The sequence below is a fragment of the Calonectris borealis genome, chromosome 4, assembly GCF_964195595.1.
Source record: "Calonectris borealis chromosome 4, bCalBor7.hap1.2, whole genome shotgun sequence".
In the NCBI taxonomy this organism is placed as follows: domain Eukaryota; kingdom Metazoa; phylum Chordata; class Aves; order Procellariiformes; family Procellariidae; genus Calonectris; species Calonectris borealis.
The window spans coordinates 63,884,851-63,909,870 of record NC_134315.1 but is presented as its reverse complement, the minus strand read 5'-3'; positions in this window follow the sequence as shown (position 1 = coordinate 63,909,870).

Below are 25,020 nucleotides of genomic sequence, written 5' to 3'. Positions count from 1 at the left end.
CTGAAATTGTAGGAGCTATCATTGGCTGAACATAGGGTTAAGCTTTCAAACTACTCACAACTGCATCTTAGCTTCCTATTTGAAGGTGGCCACTAGGCTTCTGTAAAATAATCATTAGTACTTGTAGAATAGACCCAACTGTACAAGGTTCACTATGCAGATATTGATAATTAGTTCTGATTTTTACTACAGTTGAAAAATGTTAATTATTTAATGACTTTTGAAGTGCCTAAACGTGTTTCCTTCTTAATGAAACATTTATGCTATGGGGCAATGTCCTGGTTTCGTCTGGGGTAGAGTTAATTTTCTTCCTAGTAGTTGGTATAGTGTTGTGTTTTGGATTTAATACATGTTGATAACACACCGATGTTTTAGTTGTTGCTAAGTAATGTTAACACTAGCCAAGGACTTTTCAGTTTCCCGTGCTCGGCTAGGTGCACAAGAAGCTGGAAGGGAGCATAGTGAGGACAGCTTACCCAACTGACCAATGGGGTATTCCATACCATATGACGTCATGCTCAGTACATAAACTGGAGATTGATTGAGGAGGGGCGGTTGCTGCTTGGGGACGGGCTGGGCATCGGTCAGTGGATGGTGAGCAGTTGCATTCTGCATCACTCATTTTGTATATTCTATTCATCATCATCATCATCATCATCATCATTATTATTATTATTTCCTTCCTTTTCTGTTCTATTAAACTGTCTTTATCTCAATCCACGAACTTTACTTTTTTTTTCTGATTCTCTCCCCCATCCCACTGCGGGGGGAGTGAGCGAGTGGTTGTGTGGTGTCTGGCTGCCTCCCAGGTTAAACCACAACAGGCATTCAACGGTTTTTCTTTGTCCAGTCAATAAGGTTTTTAGAAATATGAAAATAATGTTAATCCATAGAGGAGCATTGAGGATCAGTAGGGTGCGTGAGGGGAGGTCTCTCATTTTCTCGTATTTGAATTTTGCAAAAATGTATTTGAAAACTGCTGAAATTAAGAAATTAGCAATGAGATTGAAGAAGTGTGCTAAGAAACTTGGAGCAGATCTTGGGGGATAGTTTTTTAAAGATTTCTATTTCGTGTTTAGATCTGTTGCATATGTAGAGCCATGCAGAAAAAAGCTTAAAGGTGCTAGGATCTAACAGTGATAAAGAAAGAATTCAGTGAGGTTCTGCAATTAACAAATAAAGGGAGGTTTTCTGTCACTCAAAAATAAAACATACTTGCACTTCCTTCTCCTTAACATAATTCAAACAAACTATACACCCAAAGGTGGGTTTTTTTGGCAGCAGGAATCTTAAGCTCCTCATTTGCCCATCAAAGGCTGTGCAGAGTTTTATGCTCTGACTGTAGTGTTTTGAGAGGTGATTAACTATTCGTATTCTTTACACTCAGGAGAATGCTCTGGTGCAGGCTTAGGATGGCTAATATACCCAGAGGAAAATCTTGTGTTTCTCCTGCACTTCGGAGGACACCCCAACATGAACACACTTGAGGTAAGAAATGCAGTGCTGGGGTGCCCACGGCGATGGCAGGCAAGCCACTTGGTATTCTTCCTGGAAAAGCCCTGACACCTTCTTCTGCAAGGGTGGAATGGATGTATAGGCAGCCTGTGCTGAGTCAGGTATCTCATGGCCTTGTCAAAATATGGTGTGATTGGGCTGGATGTCTATGCTGGTTGAAGGGTAAATGGACAAATACATGTTAATAGAAGCCATCAAGGCTATAAAACACAGAAACACTGCACCTGGCTCAGAATTCACTTGGCAAGGAGAGTTTGCACAGGAAATACCACTATATGATAATTTTGTTTTTACACTTCCTCAGGTATCTGCTTTTTAGCAACAGTTGGAGACAGCATGTGGGGGAGATAGAGCTGACCCAGTATGGCCATTACCATGTCCCAATATGTTGCTGGAAAGAAGCCTATATATTCAAAAGAAAATTCAAACCAAGGTACTGTCACAAAAAGACATTCAGGTTACAAAAATGCTAAAGACTTCAAGCAGTGAATGGTTAGGTTAAAATCCCAAACCAATGTTAAGCCAAACTTAAGTTTAGCAAGTAACCTGAAGTTTCTCCCTGAAAATGATACACATTTTGATAGTCCCTATCTCTACAGACAACATAGAACATACATTTTAAGTCTAATTTTGACACATACAAACACTGAGTTTTTGTTAAGTAGCCTGGATTCAGTATAGAATTTCCAGTTCAACTTTCCACCCATACTGGAAACAGTGAACCAGTTTTCAGTTTACTTTTTAATTGAGTTTTATTAACATAGAACTATTACCAGCAAAACCTGTATAGTAAAAATGAAAATACCAGTAGATGGCTCATTTGCTTAAAGCTAAAATTGTTTACCCTGCAATTTTTTGTATGCATTCTCTGGTAAGAAGATAACACAGCTGTCTTGGCTAACCAGCCAAGTTATTCTGTGAGTCTTGTGGAAAGGCTTCCAATTTTAAAACATTATGTATGTGTGTGTGTATATATATATATATGAAAATCTGTGCTAAACATAACAGATGAAGAAGAGTTCCATCACATATGGCAAGCAGGGAAGGGATCTGGGGAAAGCCTGTGTGGAGGGCTGCCATGCTGTCACATGAACGAGTAGGATGAAGACAGAGGCATCTTGTCTCCATCATTGTGGATGCACAAAGTACAGAAAAGGGAGCACATAATAGTTCACACCTTCTTCCTCTGTGTTCCTAAGTTACCACTTTAGATTTAGCCAGTGGGATGTAGTATACAAGTGCAGTACAAACGCTACTCCGTATGTCATTTTTTCCACAGGAGTTGTAGATCTCGCATTTGTAATGCTGTCTCCATCTAATCTAAACTTACAGTTTAGAAACAGAACTTGAGTTCTCTCCATGGGGAGGAAACAAATCAGTCACTTGGGCTTCAGTTTACTCCTAGAGGTCCTGACCACAGGGACAGCAAAATCCCACCCCATTCCCATTCTTACCCAGCTGCTTTAGCAGCATTGTCAATGGGAGATTAATTGGGACAACGCTTCTGAAAAACATATGTACTTTGCCTGACAAAAGTGGAACTGTAGAAATTTCCAATTTTGCAAAGCATGTAGTCTAACAATTTAATTATGACAGGAGAGAATAAGCAGATCTAGCTGAGTCTTTCCTAGTCAAATAAAAATCCCTATGAGAACTGAAATACCATCACAGAATGTTGCATCCCTAATTATTATATAAGCTTACTTTAAAAGTCAACAATGCTGTGATTTTGCTTTCAGCAGAATAGTAATTATGTTCTGGTGGAAAAATGCACGGCTTTCTTTTGTGGTAAATTTATTTTGGGCAGACACAGGTTTGGTTACTATAAAATAAGACTTAGTTCCAAAAGTGTTATTTTCATTGAATTTTAGTGAGCTAATGAAAGACCCCATGAAGAACTATTACAAATTTCCTATTCCTTGTCTGACCAATGCCCAAAGCCGGGACAGAAAGGAAGTTCCTATGAAGGAGTAAGCAGCAACTCTAAAATAAACCGGTATAAACATTGGCCTTCATACTTTATTCCACTTTGTAAGGATTGCTTTCTAGTTGTATAGTAACTAGCTCTGACTTGATTGTCATTGAAAGGTGTTAATTATTTAATGAGTTTTGAGGAGCTTAACTGCCTTTTCTTTAAAAAAAATCAAATCCACCAAAGCTGCATTTTCTTGGTAAGTGGCAGTCATCTTCTAGAAAAGAACCAAAAAGTGTACACCATATTTAAAAAAAAAAAAAACAGTTCAGATTTTTTGAGTTGTTTTGTCCATCACTAGGAAGACAGCAAGCTATTTGCAAGGTCATTTGCTTTCTCTGAACCAGAAAAATGAAAGAAGAGTACTCCCATGAAAAGTTGTGATCTGCTAGATAGGATAAAAAGCAAATTGGATGTTTTGAATAACCAGCCTCTCTTACCTTCACACACACACAAAAACATAAACTGTAATGGAACGGAGCAGTTACATAAAATGGTCTTGAAAACACACAGACACTTATGCAATGCAACATAAAGATAGAAAGGAGAAAAATACCTAGGAAATAACAGCTGGGGGGATGCTAACACACTTAAATGTCAGGAACTGAACTGAAAGGTGCCAAGAATTTAAGAGTAAAGTTTCAAAAATCTGACACATAGATTACTAAGATCTAAAAATAACTCCCACACTGCTTAGACTTCACTGGATTTCAGAGTTTACTAAAACTTGTTATCTTGAAATGTAGTGGTTCCTCAAATGTAGAACAATCATTATAAGCTAGTTATTAAGAACTAAGCAAGAACTAATTTTGATGGAATTTGATGGGTATGGAGAAGAAATCACTATGGGAACTACAAATCGTTTTTCTTGAAGCATTAACAGTGCACTTTTTATCCATAGTTCTGAAACTGATTGACTGAGGATGCCAATTCCTCATTTCAGCCGGTAAAGAGGTGAAGTGGCTTCCCTGAGCTATTACGGGTTGCTGGTATTAGAGCAAGGGTACAAAACTAGTCTTATGACCCCTAGCTCTTTTCCACATCCACTAAGCTAGAATTCTCCATTTCCCCAAAAGGGCAACCAACCACGTCCAAAACCCACGGAGGGTTCCTAAAGGTAACCAACCAGCCAGAGTTAAGGTCTCTGGCAGTGAACCAGGTCACATAAAAATCCTTTTGCTAACTCAGTATTCTGACTATTAGATCTGTGGAGCAGTGTCTTTCTGTACTTTCTGAAAGAGTGGCAGAATATAATTTGAATAAAGAGAAAAAAAATTAAGTGGAAGAAACACTTAAAAAGAGAGCTTTTGTGATAAAGTACTCTGCTGGTTTTGGCTGGGATAGAGTTAATTTTCTTCATAGTAGCTAGTATGGGGCTATGTTTTGGATTTGTGCTGAAAACAGTGTTGATAATACAGGGATGTTTTCATTATTGCTGAGCAGTGCTTACACAGAGTCAAGACCTTTCCTGCTTCTCACACCACACCACCAGAGGGTAGGCTGGGGGTGCACAAGAAGTTGGGAGGGGATACACCTGGGACAGCTGACCCCAACCGACCAAAGGGATATTCCATACCATGTGACGTCATGCTCAGCATATAAAGCTGGAGGAAGAAGAAGGAAGGGGAGACATTCAGAGTGATGGTGTTTGTCTTCCCAAGTAACCGTTACGCGTGATGGAGCCCTGCTTTCCTGGAGATGGCTGAACACCTGCCTGCTGATGGGAAGTAGTGAATTAATTCCTTGGTTTTGCTTTGCTTGCGTGCGCAGCTTTTGCTTTACTTATTAAACTGTCTTGATCTCAACCCATGAGTTTTTTCACTTTTACTCTCCTGATTCTCTCCCACATCCCATTGTGGGGGGAGAGAGCGAGTGGCTGTGTGGTGCTTAGTTGCCAGCTAGGGTTAAACCACGACAAGTACATTTGTTCCCAAGTCTATCCCTTAGAAGAATAGCAGCATGTAGTTGTGGGGGAAATGAGTTAATGCTCAAAAAAAAAAAAAAACATATTAGTGTCTTTCAATGGAAAATAATTCTGAATCATTAACAGTGCACTTTTTATCCATAGTTCTGAAACTGATTGACTGAGGATGCCAATTCCTCATTTCAGCAGGTAAACCCCCTGAGCTATTACGGGTTGCTGGTATTACAGCAAGGGTGCAAAACTAGTCTTATGACCCCTAGCTCTTTTCCACATCCACTAAGCTGGAATTCTCCATTTCCCCAAAAGGACAACCAACCATGTCCAAAACCCACAGAGGGTTCCTAAAGGTAACCAACCAGCCAGAGTTAAGGTCTCTGGCAGTGAACCAGGTCACATAAAAATCCTTTTGCTAACTCAGTATTCTGACTATTAGATCTGTGGAGCAGTGTCTTTCTGTACTTTCTGAAAGAGTGGCAGAATATAATTTGAGTAAAGAGAAAAAAAATTAAGAGAGTTGGACAAGGAAGTGTGTGCTTCTTAGCTGGGGGCATGTCCAACTGTATGCCTGAGGTAGGAAAATAGGGGAGATGTATAGGGAATCTGGATAACATCTTTGAGGGGAGAAGTTACAACGTGCTTAGAAGGAAGAGACTAAGGACAGGAAATGGATGCTAGGGCAGTTCTGTGGGACAGCCCATCCAAGGTTTGTGTTTAGGTATTTGCTGATGCTTTTTGCTGTCCAAGTGCTCCTTCTACCTGGCACATAAGCAAAGAAGACAAGGCTGAGACACTCGGCCCGCAAGGATCATACCAGCTGCCATCAAAAGGCAGTCAAAAGGCAGAGTGGCAACCTTTCCCTGAGATAGCTGAGTGGTAGCTTTTCGCTGAGACAGTCCCATACGGACATGTGTGACTGGTGCCAAGTGACGAGTGGCCTGGGTTTGCCAAGAAGGTCAGCACTGTGCCTCTGGGTAACGAGCAGCCACCTTGTTTTCAGCAAAGCGCTTGGCATGGGCCCCATTCCTATGACAAAGAAAGTCCCTCTTGAACAACAGGATGTTGTGATCCTGTCTCCTTTGACTCTGATGCCTCTCCAGTCTGAGTCTAGTGATCTGCCCGTCATGCTGCTCTGTCAGTGCAGAAAGGTGACATGTGAAGCCAACAGCTAGACTTCGACATTGGAGTTTCTCAGTGTAAGCAGATGTGAGACTGACAGCTAGGGGTTATGGCCATACCTGCATCCCACATGCCAAGACACCTTCAAATCTGTTTGGTGCCATCCAACAGCTCTGTGACACCAGCACCACACTGACCGGGTGCTCATGTGAGGGTATGCTAAATGAAACCTTTTAAAATCACAGCCAAGACAATTGAATCAGAGATACAGTTGTTCCTAGGAATATAACCTTGCAATATCACCTTCCCAGTTGCCCTTACCCAACAGATATGGGGCTCCGGAACTTGAGGGCCAGGCAAATGAGGATGTAGTACAGGGCATTGCCTAGGGTGAATCAGTCAGCCCCATGCATTATGACTGCCTCTGCTAAGAAAAAAAGGAGGGTAATTGTCGTAGGCGATTCCTTCTGAGGGGGACGGAGGGCCCAATATGCCGACCAGACCCATCCCACAGGGAAGTCTGCTGCCTCTCTGAAGCCCAGGTTTGAGACGTTACTAGGAAACTCTCTGGTCTGGTACGGTCCTCTGATTATTACCCACTACTGGTTATGCAGGTCGGCAGTGATGAGGTTGCAGAGAGAAGTCCAGAAGCGATCAAAAGGGACTTCAGGACACTGGGGCGATTGGTCGAAGGATCAGGATCACAGGTAGTGTTTTCCTCAATCCCTTCAGTGGCAGGGAAGAATACTGAAAGGAATAGGAAAACACACCTGATTAACAAGTGGCTCAGAGGCTGGAGCCATTTGTGGAATCTCAGCTTTTTTGATCATGGGGAGGTTTACACGGCACTGGGCCTGCTGGCGACAGATGGAGTTCAGCTGTCTCACAGGGGGAAAAGGATTCTCGCTCATGAGTTGGTGGGGCTCATCGAGAGGGCTTTAAACTAGGTTCGAAGGGGGAAGGGGATAAAACCAGGCTCACTAGAGAAGAACCTAGGGGTGGCATGCCAATGTTGGGGGCGAAATCGATAGCCCAGCTCAGGTGCATCTACACCAATGCACACAGTATGGGTGGCAAACAGGAGGAGCTGGAAGCCATTGTGCAGCGGGATAGCTATGACTTAGAAACATGGTTGGATGACTCTCAGGACTGGAGTGCTGCAATGGATAGCTATAAGCTCTCCAGAAGGACAGGCAAGGAAGGAGAGGTGGTGGGGTAGCCCTGTATGTTAGAGAGTGTTTTGATTGTCTAGAACTCAACAATTGTGATGATAAGGTCGAGTGCTTATCAGTAAGGATGAGGGGGAAGGCCAACAGATATATACCCTGCTGGAAGTCTGTTATAGACCACCTAACCAGGATGAAGAGGCAGATGAAGCATTCTACAAGAAGCTAGCAGAAGTCTCTCAATCGCTAGCCCTTGTTATCGCAGGGGACTTCAGCTCACCGGACGTCTGCTGGAAATACAACATGGCAGAGAGGAAACAGTCGAGGAGGTTCCTGGGGTGTGTGGAAGATAACTTCCTGACGCAGCTGGTTAGTGAGCCTACCAGGGGAGCTGCCTCACTTGACCTGTTGTTTACAAACAGAGAAGGACTGGTGGGAGATGTGGTGGTCGGAGGCCGACTGGGGCTTAGCGACCATGAAATGATAGAATTCTTGATTCTTGGTGAAATAAGGAGGGGAGGGTCAGCAAAACCGCTACCATGGACTTCTGGAGGGCAGACTTTGGCCTGTTCAGGACATTGATTGAGAGGGTCCCTTGGGAGACAATCCTGAAGGGCAAAGGGGTCCAGGAGGGCTGGACGTTGTTCAAGAAGGAAGTCTTAAAGGCGCAGGAGCAGGCTGTCCCCATGTGCATAAGAAGAACAGGAGAGGAAGATGACCGGCCTGGCTGAACAGGAAGCTCTTGCTGGGACTCAGGAAAAAAAGACAACTTTACCACCTTTGGAAGAAAGGGCAGGCAACTCAAGAAGAGTACAAGGATCTCGTTAGGTCATGCAGAGAGAAAATTAAAAAGGCAAAAGCCCAGCTAGAATGCAATCTGTCTACTGTCGTGAGAGACAACAAAAAATGTTTTTACAAGTATATTAATGACAAAAAGAGAGCCAAGGAGAATCTCCATCCTTTACTGGATGCGGGGGGAGAACGTTGCCACCGAGGATGGGAAAAAGGCTGAGGTACTTAATGCCTTCTTTGCCTCAGTCTTTAATAGTCAGACCAGTTATCCTCAGGGTATTCAGCTCCCTGAGCAGGAAGACAGGGACGGCGAGCAGGATAAACCCCCCATAATCCACGAGGAAGCAGTTAATGACCTGCTATGGCACCTGGATGCTCACAAGTTGTTGTGGTTTAACCCCAGACAGCAAATAAACCCCACACAGCCGCTCACTCACCCCTGCCACTCCTGTGGGATGGGGGAGAGAACCGGGAGGGCACAAGTAGGAAAACTCCCGGGTTGAGATAAAAACAGTTTAATAATTGAAATAAAACTAAGTAGAACAGTAATAATAACAATGAGAACAACAACAATAACAGAATATACAAAGCAGGCGATGCACAATGCAACTGCTCACCGACCACCGACCACGTGTCACGAACTGGGGCGAGCCCCCCCCGCAACTGGTTTTTATAATGAGCACAATGTCACATGGTATAGAATACCCCATTGGCCAGCTGGGTCCACCACCCCGGCTGTGCTCCCCTCCCCGGTGCAAGCACCACCCAGCAACAACCAAAGCATCAATGGGCCATCAATGCTCCTCTCATAGCAAACCCAAAATACACCACACCCCCCAAGCTACTGGGAAGAAAGTGAACTCTGACCCAGCCGGAACTAGGACACAAATCTATGGGGCTGGATGGGATCCACCCAAGAGTACTGAGGGAGCTGGCGGAGGAGCTTGCCAAGCCACTCTCCATCATTTACCAGCAGTCCCTGGTTAACTGGGGAGGTCTCAGACAACTGGAGGCTAACCAATGTGATGCCCATCTACAAGAAGCGCCGGAAGGAGAATCCGGGGAACTACAGGCCGGTCAGCCTGACCTCGGTGCCGGGGAAGGTTATGGAGCAGTTCATCTTGAGGGCACTCACAAGGCATGTGCAGGACAACCAGGGTCACAGGCCCAGCCAGCACAGGTTCATGGAAGGCAGGTCCTGTTTGGCTAACCTGACCAGGTGACCTGCCTAGTGGATGAGGGAAAGGCTGTGGATGTGGTCAACTTGGACTTCAGTAAAGCCTTTGACACTGTCTCCCACAGCATTCTCCCAGAGAAGCTGGTGGCTCATGGCTTAGACAGATGTACTCTTCACTGGGTAAAAAACTGGCTGGACGGCTGAGCTCAGAGAGTTGTGGTGAATGGAGTTAAATCCAGTTGGCGGCCGGTCACGAGCGGTGTTCCCCAGGGCTCAGTACTGGGGCCAGTTTTGTTCAGTATCTTTATCAATGATCTGGATGAGGGAATCAAGTGCTCCCTCAGTAAGTTTGCAGACGACACCAAGTTGGGTGGGAGTGTTGATCTGCTGGAGGGTAGGAAGGCTCTGCAGAGGGACCTGGACAGGCTGGATCGATGGACTGAGGCCAACTGCATGAGGTTTGATAAGGCCAAGTGCCGGGTCCTGCACTTTGGCCACAACAACCCCATGCAACGCTACAAGCTTGGGGAAGAGTCGCTGGAAAGCTGCCCAGAGGAAAAGGGCCTGGGGGTCCTGGTTGACAGTCGGCTGAACATGAGCTGGCAGTGTGCCCAGGTGCCAAGAAGGCCAACAGCATCCTGGCTGTCCTGGTTTCGGCTGGGATAGGGTTAAATTTCTTCCTAGTGCTGTGTTTTGGATTTAGTATGAGGAAAATGTTGATAACACACTGATGTTTTCAGTTGTTGCTAAGTGCCCTCCTAGTCCAAGGACAGCTCCCTTGCCTACTGACTGAGCTAGGTACACAAGATGGGAGGGAACATAATCAGGACAGCCAGCCCAGCTGGCTAATGGGGTATTCCATACCATGTGACGTCATGCTCAGTATATGAAGGGTAGGCGTGATCCAGGAAGTACCAATCGCTACTTGGTTATCGGTCAGCGCGGGTGGTGAGCAATTGCATTGTGCATCACTCATTTTGTATATTTTATCATTATCATTATTATTTTCCCTTTTTTCCCCTGTTCTATTAAACTGTCTTTATCTCAACCCACGAGTTTTTCTCACTCTTACCCTTCCGATTCTCTCCCCATCCCGCTGGGAGTGGGGGGAGTGAGTGAGCGGCTGCGTGGTATTTGGCTGCCTGCCAGGTTAAACCACGACACTGGCCTGTGTCAGAAATAGTGTGGCCAGCAGGAGTAGGGAGGTGATTGTGCCCCTGTATCAGCACTGGTGAGGCTGCACCTCGAATACTGTGTTCACTTTTGGGCCCCTCACTACGAGAAGGACATGGAGGTGCTGGAGCGTGTCCAGAGAAGGGCAACGAAGCTGGTGAAGGGTCTGGAGAACAAGTCTTATGAGGAGCGGCTGAGGGACCTGGGGTTGTTTAGTCTGGAGAAGAGGAGGCTGAGGGGAGACCTTATCATGCTCTGCAACTACCTGGAAGGAGGTTGTAGTGAGGTGGGTGTTGGTCTCTTCTCCCAAGTAACTAGCGATAGGATGAGATGAAATGGCCTCAAGTTGCGCCAAGGGAGGTTTAGATTGGACATTAGGAGAAATTTTTTTACTGAAGGAGTGGTGAAGCATTAGAATAGGCTGCCCAGGGAGGTGGTTGAGTCACCATTCCCGGAAGTATTTAAAAGACGTGTATATGTGGTGCTTAGGGAGATGGTTTAGTGGGCATGGTGATGTTGGGTTGACGGTTTTACTCGATGATCTTAGAGGTCTTTTCCAACCTTAATGATTCTATGGTTCTATGACTCTAAATGAGTCTGGCTGTCCACTGTCAGCAGAGTTCATCAACCCTCTGAAAAGTAATCCACATTGTTGATAAGCTTTTTAGCTGACTGCTGTCCTGTGCAGGGTTGTTATGTCAGGCCACTGGTAACCGGGTAACTCTTCATAGAAGAAGCACAATGAGCTTCAGACAGTATAAATCCCACAAAGTTTTGCTACAACTCTTCTGTCTCTAAGCTAGGCTAGCCTTGGTTTTAGGTAGTTGTTACTCAGCTACTTTTTGAAGAGGCAGCTGGCATAGAGGTGCACTATTGCTACCCATTCCCCTATGTGTTTAAGAGCACTTTTTCCTTCAGAGTGGTTGCTGTGACTCTCACATTACAGGGGAAGGAAAATCTTTCAACAAGAATGCTCTTTGGACAGCCTTCATCCCAAATGTGCTCCAGTCATGGCAACCTTTCCCCATGTTCCTCTGGAATTTCCATCATATTAAACCCAACAAAAAGTGAGAACATGAATACTACCATGAAACCCAATGCTCTCCTGACTGCTTTGCAATAACACCTAGTACTAAAGACCCAAGCGCTTCCTGACTGCCAGATAAAAGGAGACGGTGTGTCCTTTTTAACACTATCTCACCAGAAACACAGGTTGGAAAAGACCTCCTGATTGGCTTTTGCGGCTTTCCTTATCCCACAGACAGATTGCATTTTAACAAATGCTTTTAACAAGTTCTCCTCCCAGAACTGCTTCTCCTGAAGGATGGTGAACAGCTTGAAAAAGTGCAGGATCTTTGTGATCTTAGTTGCATGACTGTCTGACAGCAGGACCGCCTGTCCACTAGGAATTTGCCTAAAGTAAGACTCGTCAATTTAAGCAGTCAAACTCCCCACCTGCCCATGCTAAAGACAAAAAGGTAGCCAATTTAATTAACCACAGCCTCAAGGAGTATAATTCATTATCAATTTTACCAATATCAATGTCCTGAATGTAAAAGAGCTTGGAACACAGATGTCTAATCAGGAAAGCAGCTCTGTAAATCTGATTGTTTTCCTTGCTCTTTAACTGATGGCAAGAAAAAGAAAAAAACCTAAACCAATGGATTGGATTAGTATAGTGGACAAATCTGCCCAAAGAGGTCATTAGAGAATGCTTCCCTGAATCTTTGAAATTGTTTCTGACTTCACATACAAATACTCCTTCCCTTCTAACCTGTTTTTGTCATGCAACAGTTGTGGCAGTGACAACAGTTAGTCACAGAAATGAAGAAAAACAAGGACTTCAAGAGGTCACATAGACTGTCCCCTTGAATCTAGGACAGAATTAACTCTATCTGGATTCACTAACATGTTTATTAAAACCCATTTTAGGAACTCCTGTCACCAGATACTCCACCACTTCTCGGCATATCAGCTGCCAGTATCAGGAGGAAAATTTTCCTAATATCTAACCTCATTTTCTGTGCTGTAAATTAAGCTAATTACTACTTTTCCTGCCTTTGAAGAAGCAGAACTGATTAGGAAGTCACATTTTCACTCTGCAAGCAACTCCAGCTTCCAAATTCTGCTGTTATCCCAAACTAGAGCAAGAAGCCAAAATGTCATATTTTTCCTCCAAGGTAAAATGTCTAATCTTGGATTAGGATGACCAAAATGTTTTCAAGAACATCAAAGTATTTGTCTAATTATCCTTTCATATAATCATCTGCATGTAATCATTCAGAGAAAATCTTTCAGCATTATCAAAATGGAACAAGAAAGCTGAAATAATGTGTTTCGTCTTTCCTGCTGCAATTGTTAGTGAAACTTTTTCATGCCTGTGGCTTGTTTGTTTTTCAAATAAATTACATTCTCTGTTGAAAGACTTTTCTAAGTCTTTGGTAGATGACAGTCAATGGCTTGCTTGATAATTTGTTTGCAAGGACAGTGATTGTGGCTAATATAGCTTTTTTTAAAGAGCAGCTCTCCTGTTATTTGCAATGAAAACCTTTGTTAAAATATTACATGAAAATCATCACAGAATAGGATTTTATTCAATTTTACTGAAGTTCTTTTACTAATGTCACCAATCTCTGAAACCTTAGTTTCAGGATAAATCTAGACCTATGGGTATGAAACTGCTAGAGTTGAGATACGAGTTTTGCACCAGAGATCTGTAACACCCTTGAAGTTATTGATATTGCATTCTTTGCTGAGCTGCTTGAATTAAATGTTGGTAGGGAACGGAGGGGGAGGAGGAAGAATAGCAGATTCTTCCCTTTGAATTGTGAGCTGAACACCCTTTGCACCTTACAAGTATGCCTATCTTTGCATATAGTGGAGCATTACTAGTGATAGATGGAGCACAGCCTTTCCCCAGGAATGCGTGTAGAGATCAGGAGAAACGTCTGGAAATTAAACTTATGGAAAAGTCAAAACGCTTTCTAGTTCAGTGTAGCCAACTGACAAAACCAGCTTGTAGTGTATGAAAGAACAAACCCACCTATTTTTAGGCTGCGTTTTCCATGATAAAGCTGAATTATGTGCAGCATGATTTAACAGGCTCTGATCTTACAAACCTCAACCTTGGAGTAGACTCCCACAGTCCCATCAACCCACCTAACTAAGTCAAGCTTGCTGCTTTTCTTTTACCAAATAGGATACTTGATTTAAAGGCAGACAGAAATAATGCCCTGTTGCTCTGCTGCTCCTTGGTGAACGTGCATCTCCGACTATGCCTGATCTAAAGCTGGCTTATTGCCACTAGAACTGGCAACAACCTATTTGTCACTGAAATAACATCAGCGTAACAAGAAAAGAATGGAGCAACAGATGTTTATCCCAGACCAGCATATCAAACAGCTGAGGAGACTAAATGGTTTCTTCTGTTCAAATTACAGAGTTTACACAAAGTCCCCAGCCAAAATACAAACTCCAACCTGACAGCTTCACGGTTCAGAAACACACATTAGCGCTTACAGTTCCTGCTAAATCAAGCCTTCTCTACGCCTCATCCAGATTTCCACAGACTTCTAGTGAAATCTCCCTCTGTAAAGTGCCGTATCCTACCACAACACATTATTGTTGGTCCAGATGAGACACAGTAACACTACTTTATAGTTTTACCAGGAAAACCAAAATTATCTCTTCTCCTAAACTTCAGGGAGATTTTTGACTACATCACACACTCTGTGAGCTGTCATATATTGCATCTTCTTGCATGGGGTTTTACTGCTTTTGCGGGCATTACTGCTTAATGCCACCAAAATATGTGCCATTTGCTACTGTTCCCAAACCTTCCTTTGCAACATCTGCTTCTCTAATTATCAGGGCCAGTGACAGTAGAAATGAACACACAAAGTGTTAAGCACAGTAGATAAGTGTATTAATGCATAGGAGGTGTCAGTACTCTTCCCAGTTAACAAAAGAAGGCTGTCACCCGAATCTCAGGAGATTGGAGTTACGTGGTAAAAGAAAACACCAGCCAGGGCTGTGAAAACTCGTTGACCCAATCTCAGTATCCACTCAAGATTATTGGTGCTTAAACAGCTTTAATTGCAGACAGTTAGAGATGGGGGCTTGTAGCTTGCCTGTGTTAGCAATCACACCTGTTTCTGCTGGGACTTGCTATTCAGTATTAGTGAAAAAAAGGAAATAGCCCAACTTGCTGGCAGCCAAAATATATACTTCGGGGGAGCCTTTAGAACAGCTGAGAAACAGCTAAGCACCTAACTCCACTGATTTCCAGTGGCAGAAACTATCAATTTCAAAAGTGCCTTAAAAATGGTCTCCTTTGACTGGCTTTAATCCATAATTCTTGGTATCTTAGCCTGAGTGATTATTTTATTCAAAATAGCCAGAATACAGTTGCTTAAAATGCTTTTTTTTTTTTCTGGACAGATTTCCTTTCCTGTATTGCAGTTCAAACCGTGTGTGATGATTTAGGATATGCTAAGTGCATCTGTACACTCATTTTTCACATGTGTAGAGGGGCGGTACATTTCTCCTTCTAGGAAAACACTAAATTATATGTGAAATGAAATACTAAACTATTGTGTGTACAAAGAAAATGAATCCCTCCTGGCCTTGTGTTCCTTTCTTGCACTGTATCCACTGTGATAGGTAGTGAACACATATATAACTTCCTCTGGAGCTAGACAATTTCATCCTCTACTTAGAATTTTCTCCATTAAATGAAATGATTGGGAATTCACCTTGCTTGCAAAAAAATATTTTGATATGTTCTTTACATTGAATCTGTGACAAAAGAGCAGGAAAATGATAAAGTATCTCTCTTCTCTTCATGTTGAGTTTATTTTGACCTTTTTTTCCTAATTTTCCTTTTACACTAACATGGGACATTGTTTTTCATTTGACCTGCCTGAATTCTGTCAACTGATGCCTTTTATCAGAATGGACAACATCTGATATTTTCTCAAAGAGTAGGATCTTTGAGCCTCATCATTATGTGACATTTCTCTTAAGATAAATATCAGTTTCTGACCTATTATCTCAGAAGCTACATTTTAACTGAAGAATGGGTGTTTATGTTAAAAAATTGGCCTCTTAGTCCCCAAAATCAAAAATATCCTCAAACTCAATTCTAAATGTATTTGCACATATATATATGTGTATAAAGGTGTATATACATACATATATATACACGTACATATATATATATAAAAATTAAGTCAATCTTGGGATTTTTTAAATGTTTGTAGCAGGCATAACCACAAGTATACAAACGTCTTTGTAAGTTTCTAAGGTAACAGAATGTGTGTGTTTCCAAACTGAAAACTGAAGGACCAATAATTCGTAACAGAAAGAAAAAAAAAAAAGATTAGCAAAACCTGAAAAACAAACAGACCAAAATGACTTATTCTTGGACTTCACAACTCTAAACCACCTTAAAAATAGGAAAGGGATTTTGATAATGTATAATGTTGTCTGACTGCTGAAACGTCACTGACTTAAAGATCGGATGGAAGCCATACAGGTGTTTGGGAATGATAACTGTTCTTGAAAAGCCTCAGTGGCTGGACAATTCACACACATTGTCCCAAATAGAGAACAGCCACCCATGATCAAGACATCATACTAAGAGATAAACTGAAAGGAAAATGGTCATTGTATTGATTTATTTGAGGTATAAATATCCGTTGATTATAGCACTGTGCTTGTCTAAGGTATTTCCCCATCCACAAAAAAAGTCCATTTAATTATCTCTAACCTACAAATCCTGCTCTAAGAAGTTTAACAGCTGGATTCTCAGGACTTTAAACTGCTTAACTTTTTGATCCTCTGGTTTAAAAGCGAAAGTGTCTTGTGCAGATTTACTTTGAAAAAGTAAATCTAATGTGCTGTAACCTCACTGGTAAATGTTTATTTACTGTAGACTGTAGATGCTTCTCACTCCTCTTCTCTGCATAAGTAATTTTCCATAAAATCCCCAGTGAAAGACTGGGGAAGAACCAGCTTTTAATCTTAAGGAAAAAAGGTTTTTAATTTCTTATTCAAATACTGTCAAGAATGAAACAGAAAAATGTTCTGCAACTTGTACTTCTGTCTTCTCCCTCCAGCTTCTGTAATTTGGTGTATTCTTTTCTTGCAACTTTTTATATGCCCAAAAAGTTAATTACAACATACGCTATTCACATCCTTTGTCTTTAAGCTATCTTGCACCCAGTTTAATGATTGTGGGATATATTATTTCATCTAAATGTGCTCTGTATGCTAACAAAGATCTCTGAGTATCATAACAGCAAAGGACTTCTGCTACTACAGTGGAGGAAATAAACAGCCTTATGCCTTCTGATATCTTATGCCCAATTAGATCTGCCAAGCTTATATAACACACTGAGCCAAACTTCTCACAACTGTGTGTTGCCATCTTTCCTGAACAGTACAACTATACAGTGACTCATTTACTCTTCCAACACACTCCACTAATGTGGCCTTGGGCCACCCTCCAGATCACTTCTCTAATTTCTGCTCATTAAGTCTTCCTGCCCAGTGGCACGAGCACATTTTCCCAGCGAAGGAGGCATGGGACAGAGAGGCCTGGCAGTACCCAATAACCCACATGCGTTGGGGCTGGCTCCATTGGGTTCTGAAACAGCCAAAGAAGGAAGTAGAGTCAGTGCTTCTGCTAGCTCTCATTGGTTTATTGCCATAGGCAGTCATCTGTTTCACTCGCCTAAACCCAGCAGTAGGCATTGTATAGCTTAGGTACACTGAGAAATTTTGGCAGTAGGAATAGGTAGAAGACAGGAGAAATCTATATTCCAGCTGCTAGATCTGATGGCAGATCAGATATCTGCTTCCAGTTCATTTGCGGTGTGATGCAATGTGCATCATTGTGCTACATGATGCACAGCCCTGGCTATCCATACAAAACCTTTCAGATCAGCAGCATCTGGAGCCTGAGGCTGACCTTACTTCCCACAGGCCATCGTGCTGACCGCCAGGATATGCACTGCTTTCAGCAGAGAAGCTTCCCAGGTCTGTGGCCCACTTGCGCAGGCAGAGATGCCCACCATCCACCCTTTCCAGCATGGAGTCTGTAGCTGTGGGTCTGGCAGAAAAAAAGGGAGAACTACAGCAACAAGGAGAACTTCACTGCATGTATAAGATAGTTCTGGGCATTCCTCCCCCAACCCCATCTGTTTTTCTGCCCTGACACATCCCATCCTTTACACTGCTAAAAAACTTCAGCCATTTAGGGCTCCTCAAGGGGCATAGCTTCCTCCTCCTCCATTAACAGTCTGACTTTTCTAGCATTTTGTTTTTTCATCAGTGAAAGCTGAACTCCTTTCTCTTCCCCTGAACTCCTTCTCCTCCCCCGCTTTCTCCACTGTCCTCATCTTTCCATTGCAAGACTTCCTGACTCAGTATCCATCTCTTAATATAACACCCACAGGCAGTTCTGCACACCAGGGACAGAGAGAATCTCACTCTGCTTATATGCCATTCAGATATATTTGCTCTCTGCATGTAATTAAATCTACTGATTATCTGCTGACATTCAAATTCACAACACCACGGAGACCTTTTAAGGAGTACCATGACAATATTTCAAAAGACTTTATTTGGAAAAGGGGGACGGGGAGAGAAGAAGGTTTGTTTTCATTTTCTCCATGGGGCTATAGCCTACATTTCCAGTAACCACCTGCTCCCAAGCCAAAATAGTAAACTCTGACAGTTGTGGATCTTTAATAAAGGGGTCTGCAGCTGGTGCTTTCTTACTGTCTCACATACCTAAGTCTGACGTGCCTGGAGGCAAGAGATTTCTGGGGAATTTCTGCTAGACTGCTGTGTGCCTCTGCTCTGCAATTGGATAAAATCCCAAAATCCCTCACTCTATGGTCACAGAGATGCTGAAAGTGATAAGCAAGGATGTCTAGATGAGCAGCAGCTACTGCTTCCCTGTTTGAGAAGGGCAGGGATTGTTCCTATTATAGTAGGTGCCAACACTGGCCAAGCAAATGCCTGAACCCAAGCTCAACCCTGGCCACGCTGATTATGTGCAAGTGCTAGCACAGGATTAGGAAATCTAAGAAAGAAGTCTCATGCCTGCAGTAGTGCCTTGGATGCAGTGGGCACAGGCCAGATCGAGGCCTCCACTCTAATGTCTTAGCATTTCCTCATTTGCTGTGGACCCTTTAAACCCAGTGTAGCAATGCTCAGATCTAACAACTCAGGTTACATCTTCTCCTAGGCCCACACTTGAACTGCAGTGGAGATATTTCCTCACTGCTCTGCCAGCATACAGCACAGAGCCTGCAGAGCGGGGCAACGTCTTCCTGTCCCACTCCTTGCTGTTGCTTTTCCACCAGGACTCTGCTGAGTCTCTGTAGGTAAGAATCAGGCCCTTTGCCTTCTTTTTTCATAAAGAAGTAAGATTAACTCTTTTAGGGGAAAGGATCTGTTTGATCTTCTGTTTGCATTCACAGTTTTATCTGTTTTTCCAAGTCCTTGAGGAGCTGTTTCTGTATTTTTTAATAAGGCTGGGAAGAATTCTTGTGGGTGCCTCTTACAACCATTCAGTCTTTTACTGGCACCTTGTTAGTGATGAACAGACCTGTCGACAGCACAGATTATTTTCTTACAAAATCACTATCATGGGAGGCCCTAGATAAGGAGATTTTCATGCATGAGGGATTATAAATTCATTGCACTTTTATAGGAACATGAAGTGGCTGATTGCTGCAAAATGTTTCCATGGCTATTATGTGGAACTCTATTTACAAAGCAGGTGCAGTTTTGTCTACAACAGTTATTACCAACTCTATCTGGAACTTTTGTAGACAACTGGAACCAAGTTTGAATTCCTAATAGTACCATATCAAAGAAAGGTGTTGGCTTTAGCTCCAAAAACCTCTCTATGAAAAAAATGTTTATCTTGAAAGCAGATCAGCCCTGGCCCCTGGATGTCAGGCATGCTGAAGTTTGGGGTATTCCGAATTGGATAATGGGGCTCCATCACTAGTTCTTCTCTCACTGTTAGGAATTTGGTACAAGCAGAAGGTATGCTGTCAGCATGGTGTACAATACGTCTATTTGACATAGGAGATCTCACAAACAGGGAAGAATTAGCCCATCAGTCTTCTACCCTGAAACACCTTTCCATCATTCTTTCTCTCTTGGCAAAGATCTAAACCCAAAAATCATGGATTGTGACGTGTCAAAAATGGAACTGGGGCAGGTTCCAGTTAGTTAAATATCACAATTCCTACATTCAGCCCAAACTTCTACAGTGTTCTTCTAGATTTTAAGAAGTTTATAGCATTCAGTCCAACCTGCTCTGAAGAACAAGAATCTTAAAGTTACAGACCATTTATATCTTTGTATGTTTAGGGTAGGATTTAAGTCACCAAGTTTTAGTTTTCTCAAAGCTACAGGTCAGGACCTCGCTAATCAATAAAAACAGACAGGATCTCTAGGGGTGATGAGCCCCACTTATTTTACATGCTTACTGAAACACAGAATTAACCACTGTCCTGATGTCTCTGCTCTACATAGAGGGAGTCTAGACAACCATTTTAGATTATGTGCATAAGCTACAGAAGGCTAAAATTGGCTGTGATGTGTGTCACCATTACCTTGTAGTCCAAGTCTGGGACACATAGAATTAAAGGACTTGAATAAGAAGCAGACATTAATGCAGGGTTTGCTGTCCTCTATCTCTGACAGATGATGTGTGCATTGACTTTCGGGTTTCTTTTGGGGGAACACTGAACTGAGGCAAATGGGCAAAGAAGGTATGACTTCCTTACTAAGAGGAACTTTGGATTTGATAGCTACTGCCATAAAGAAACACAATATATTGCCCTGGATTTCCCTGTCAGGATTACCCTTGCTGCAATAAAGTTAGTGTTGGCAGCTAGTATTCATGGCAGAATGGCTAGGTTTGCTAGGAGCAGTAGCAAACCACTCATACCCTGGGTACTCCGTACCCAGTTCTACAATTACAGCTTCTGATGGTAAAACACAGTCTTGTCCACCAGGTACTGAGCTGTGAAATATTTCTGTCACCAGTGCCAAAGGCTTGCTGCAACTGTAAGAAACCACTTCCTACTGATAAAACACTGCCACACTGAGTCTTGTTCTACTATGACAAGCCAAAATAAAGGCTGTTGGAGTAATAATGGGAAGTGCCAAACAGCCAGCGCTGTGGTAGTACTGAATAATATCCCTAGGCGGTAAGACATGTCCAGATCTATAAAGTTTATCTGCTGTCAAAAAATGTTAATGGAGCAGGAAAGATAATTTGCAGGGAGATTACTTGTAAGGTAAACAGCAAAAGGGTGAGCTGAACACTAACTTAAATTCCTGACTCATTAAAAAAAAAGTATCATGCAGCTGACAAAGTAAGTATTGGTTTTATGTCCTTACTGCCGAAAGGTAGTCTTTACTAAAGGGGTAAAGTTTTTACTTAATCTAACTTCAGAAGTGTAAAAGTGAGTCGAGGTCTAAGTTAGCTGGCTAGCCTCCCTTTATATTCAATTGAGAGAGACAGGCACCTCCAGGGTGATGCGTCTCAACCATTTTAGATACTTGTCTTACAATGGGACGAATCTAGAGATGCTTCTGTCTTCCTATAGGGAGTCTGCACAATTACCTTATGGTTAGATAACTGTAAGTGAGATGTCTAAAGCTCAGTGATATGAATTTTATTTTATGTTTCTAAGTAGATATCCAATATGTGACCAATTCTCTACCAGGAGAGCACTGCAGACATGGTTACTTAACATATGGGGATAATTTTTATTCTCAAAGTTAATTCTGAAGTACATTCAGTGGTGCTACATTTGTACCACTTTAAGAGAGGGAATAAGTCAGAGCACAGAGCACCCAATGATCTGCATTATTTTTGAAATAAAAGACATCAGTCTTTAAAAAATGAAGGTGGAAGGGACCACAAAAGGTCCTTGAAACACCCTGCAGCCCAAAGGCAAGAACAACCTGACGTAATTCAAATCTAACAGATATTAATTTCTCTTGTTCATAAAAATCTTGAATTCACTGCTTCCACAGGCAAGTATGTCCATCACTTTACAATCTCCATCAACTTTCGAGTCTTTCTGTTGTGTTTGCTGTTCTTTTACAACAGAAAAGAATTTGTGAAGTCAATCAACCAAAGCCTTCTCATGGTTAGTTTTGCTGGGATTCAGATACACTATGTGTGGGAAATTAATGTACCTTACTGTTGTGGTTTAACCCCAGCCAGCAACCAAACACCATGCAGCTGCCTCCCCCTCCCCCCGGTGGGATAGGGGAGAGAACCGGAAGGGCAAAAAGTGAGAAAACTCATGGATTGAGACAAAGACAGTCCAATAGATAAAGCAAAAGCCACGCATACAAGCAAAGCAAAACAAGGAATTTATTCACTACTTCCCATCAGCAGGCAGGTGTTCAGCCACCTCCAGAAAAACAGGACTCCATCATGCGTAGCGGTTACTTGGGAAGGCAAACACCATCACTCCGAATGTCCCCCCTTCCGTCTTCTTCCCCCAGCCTTATATGCTGAGCATGACGTCATATGGTATGGAATACCCCATTGGCCTGTTAGGTTGGCTGTCCTCGTTATGCATCCTCCCAGCTTCTTGTGCACCTGGCAGAGCACGGGAAGCTGAAACGTCCCTGACTAAGGTAAGCACTACTTAGCAACAACTAAAACATCAGTGTGTTATCAACATTATTCTCATACTAAATCTAAATCTAAAACATAGCACTATACCAACTACTAGAAAGAAAATTAACTCTATCCCAGGCAAAACCAGGACACTTACTTTAATTTAGAAAAACTAAGTGTGGCTGACAAATAATTAATAAGGGCAGAGCAATTTGATTCAATTATACAGGTAACTAAGGTCTGCAACATTATTAAAGCATATGAGTACCTTACAAGCACTACTGATAGAAAACTGTGAAGCACTTTGCAGGTAGAAAGTGAAATCAGAGAAAGACTAAGGGTAAGATCCACCTCATCCAAGTTAAAGGAGAGAGGCAGTTCAATAAGGTGATTCATCCTATGTTAACTCCGGAGATTAATAAAGTTCAGGTGAATTATTCTGAGAAGACTCGTAGCTTTCTCTATTGTCTGAATAGGGTGTCTAAACACCTAATTTAAGTTTTTTGACCTAATGTAGAACGAGACACTTAACCTTTCCCTGATTAAAGGAAAGAAGAATCCCTCACCCATAACTTCCCTTCAGATCACATATGAATGCTGAGATGGAGAGCAGGATCAAGCACAGCTCTCCCATGTCTACAAGAGCTCCATAAGCACCAGACCATCCTGCCTTCCTAAACCAGATGAGAGTCTGGAAGTCCTGACTTCTAACCCACACACTCCAGCCACCCTGGGAACAGCATTGCAATGCAAAGAGAAATAGAGTGCCAGTCACTCATCCAGCAGCAGAGTGAGCCAAGCCAGGAGCAATCCAAAGAGAGGCCTTGCCATAGACACAGATGTCAGTACGGAAAAAAGAACTTGTGCCCAAATTTTTCAATTTCTGTCAAGCAACAGGAGTAGCTCTGCTTGATAATGGAGAGGAAGATGAAAAAATGTCACTCAACATTTTCTATAGTCCCCATTAGAGGAGCTGGAGAAATAACAATTGAAATGAAGGGCAAATGCAAGTTTTTTACTTTAGAAGTATTTTTGCCCACTAGTCAATTTTTGATGGACCTTAATAACTCAAATGTGGACAACATGTGGGCAAACAGCTATTTGCTCTAATATTTTATATTTTTTTCCTCAACCACTCAATGAAATCTGCATATGCTTGTCACTGTTACTGGCACCTGCTGCTGCTTTTAAAGTACTTCTGTAAAATACAACTAGATCAGTAAGACACAGTCTCCTCTGATGCAGGCACCCTTGATCCTCTCTCATGCCTTGTGAAAGAGAGAGGGAGACAACACCTCTCTTTTCAAGTAAGCCCTCTCTCACATAACACCTGTTGAGTGTCTACAGGTTGTTGGTCTACAGTTTTTGGCAGTAGACCACTATTTATTAGGTCATGTCCCCTCTCTCATCTAGTGGCTTATTGTTTGGGTTTTCTGGAGACTTGACAGCCAAACCATTAGACTAGTCAGCACTGGGCTGGTAGAGATCCCTACATAATAGATAACTATCATGCATGCACAGATCATCTCTACGTTGTGTATGTAATGAGAGCAACATATCTATATTAGACTGCATACATGTTTTGAGAATAGTATGCTGTCAGACTCAGATGCATTAGGCTCTTGTCTTGTTCTATATTTGATCTAGGGTCAAGAGTGACTTTCTCACTGCAATGAGAACACTGTGACTGATAATATGTGTGTGGGAAACTTTTTGTCCCACCGGGCTACCTTTCTCCTTCCCTGTGCCTATAGTAAAAGCCTACTGTTGAAGCTGTTACACCTAGGAAATCTCTACCAAAGTTATACAGACTGAATAGGTGACTCACTCGAGTTCTGATTAGCCAGTTACACTTTAAACCTTTAAAGGTGCCTCAGCTGCCCTAAAACCCTTTAAATGTGAGATGTAACTATTGTGTGAAGGCAGCTAACTTTTGCTTCATTGCATAACCCAGACTGACAGATACTCTGCAGGTTCCTCTATAAAATAGAACTGGAAGGCCTCACATTGTGCTTTTGCCTGGTTCTCTTCTTCAGACCCACTGCTGTCTGGCTCAGCAGTGTGCTGGTTTGGCTGGGATGGAGTTAATTTTCTTCATAGTAGCTAGTATGGGGCTATGTTTCAGTGTGCTGAAAATAGTGTTGATAATACAGGGATGTTTTCGTTATTGCTGAGCAGTGCTTACAGAGTTTGTGCTGAAAAGACTGTTGATAATACAGGGATGTTTTCATTATTGCTGAGCATTGCTTAGATGAGTTTTTTCACTTTTACTTTTCTGATTCTCTCCTCCATTCCAGCAGGGGGGAGGGAGCGAGTGGCTGTGTGGTGCTTAGTTGCCGGCTGGGGTTAAACCATAACAGTCTTTTTTGGCGCCCAACATGGGGCTCGAAGGGTTTGAGATAATGACAGATTTGATTGGAATGCGCTAGATCGAATTTATAGCTGTTATTGCTGTTTAGCTATTAATCAGCAGGCTTCTGTGCTTGCCATGGGGCTTGCTTGCCTTACTGT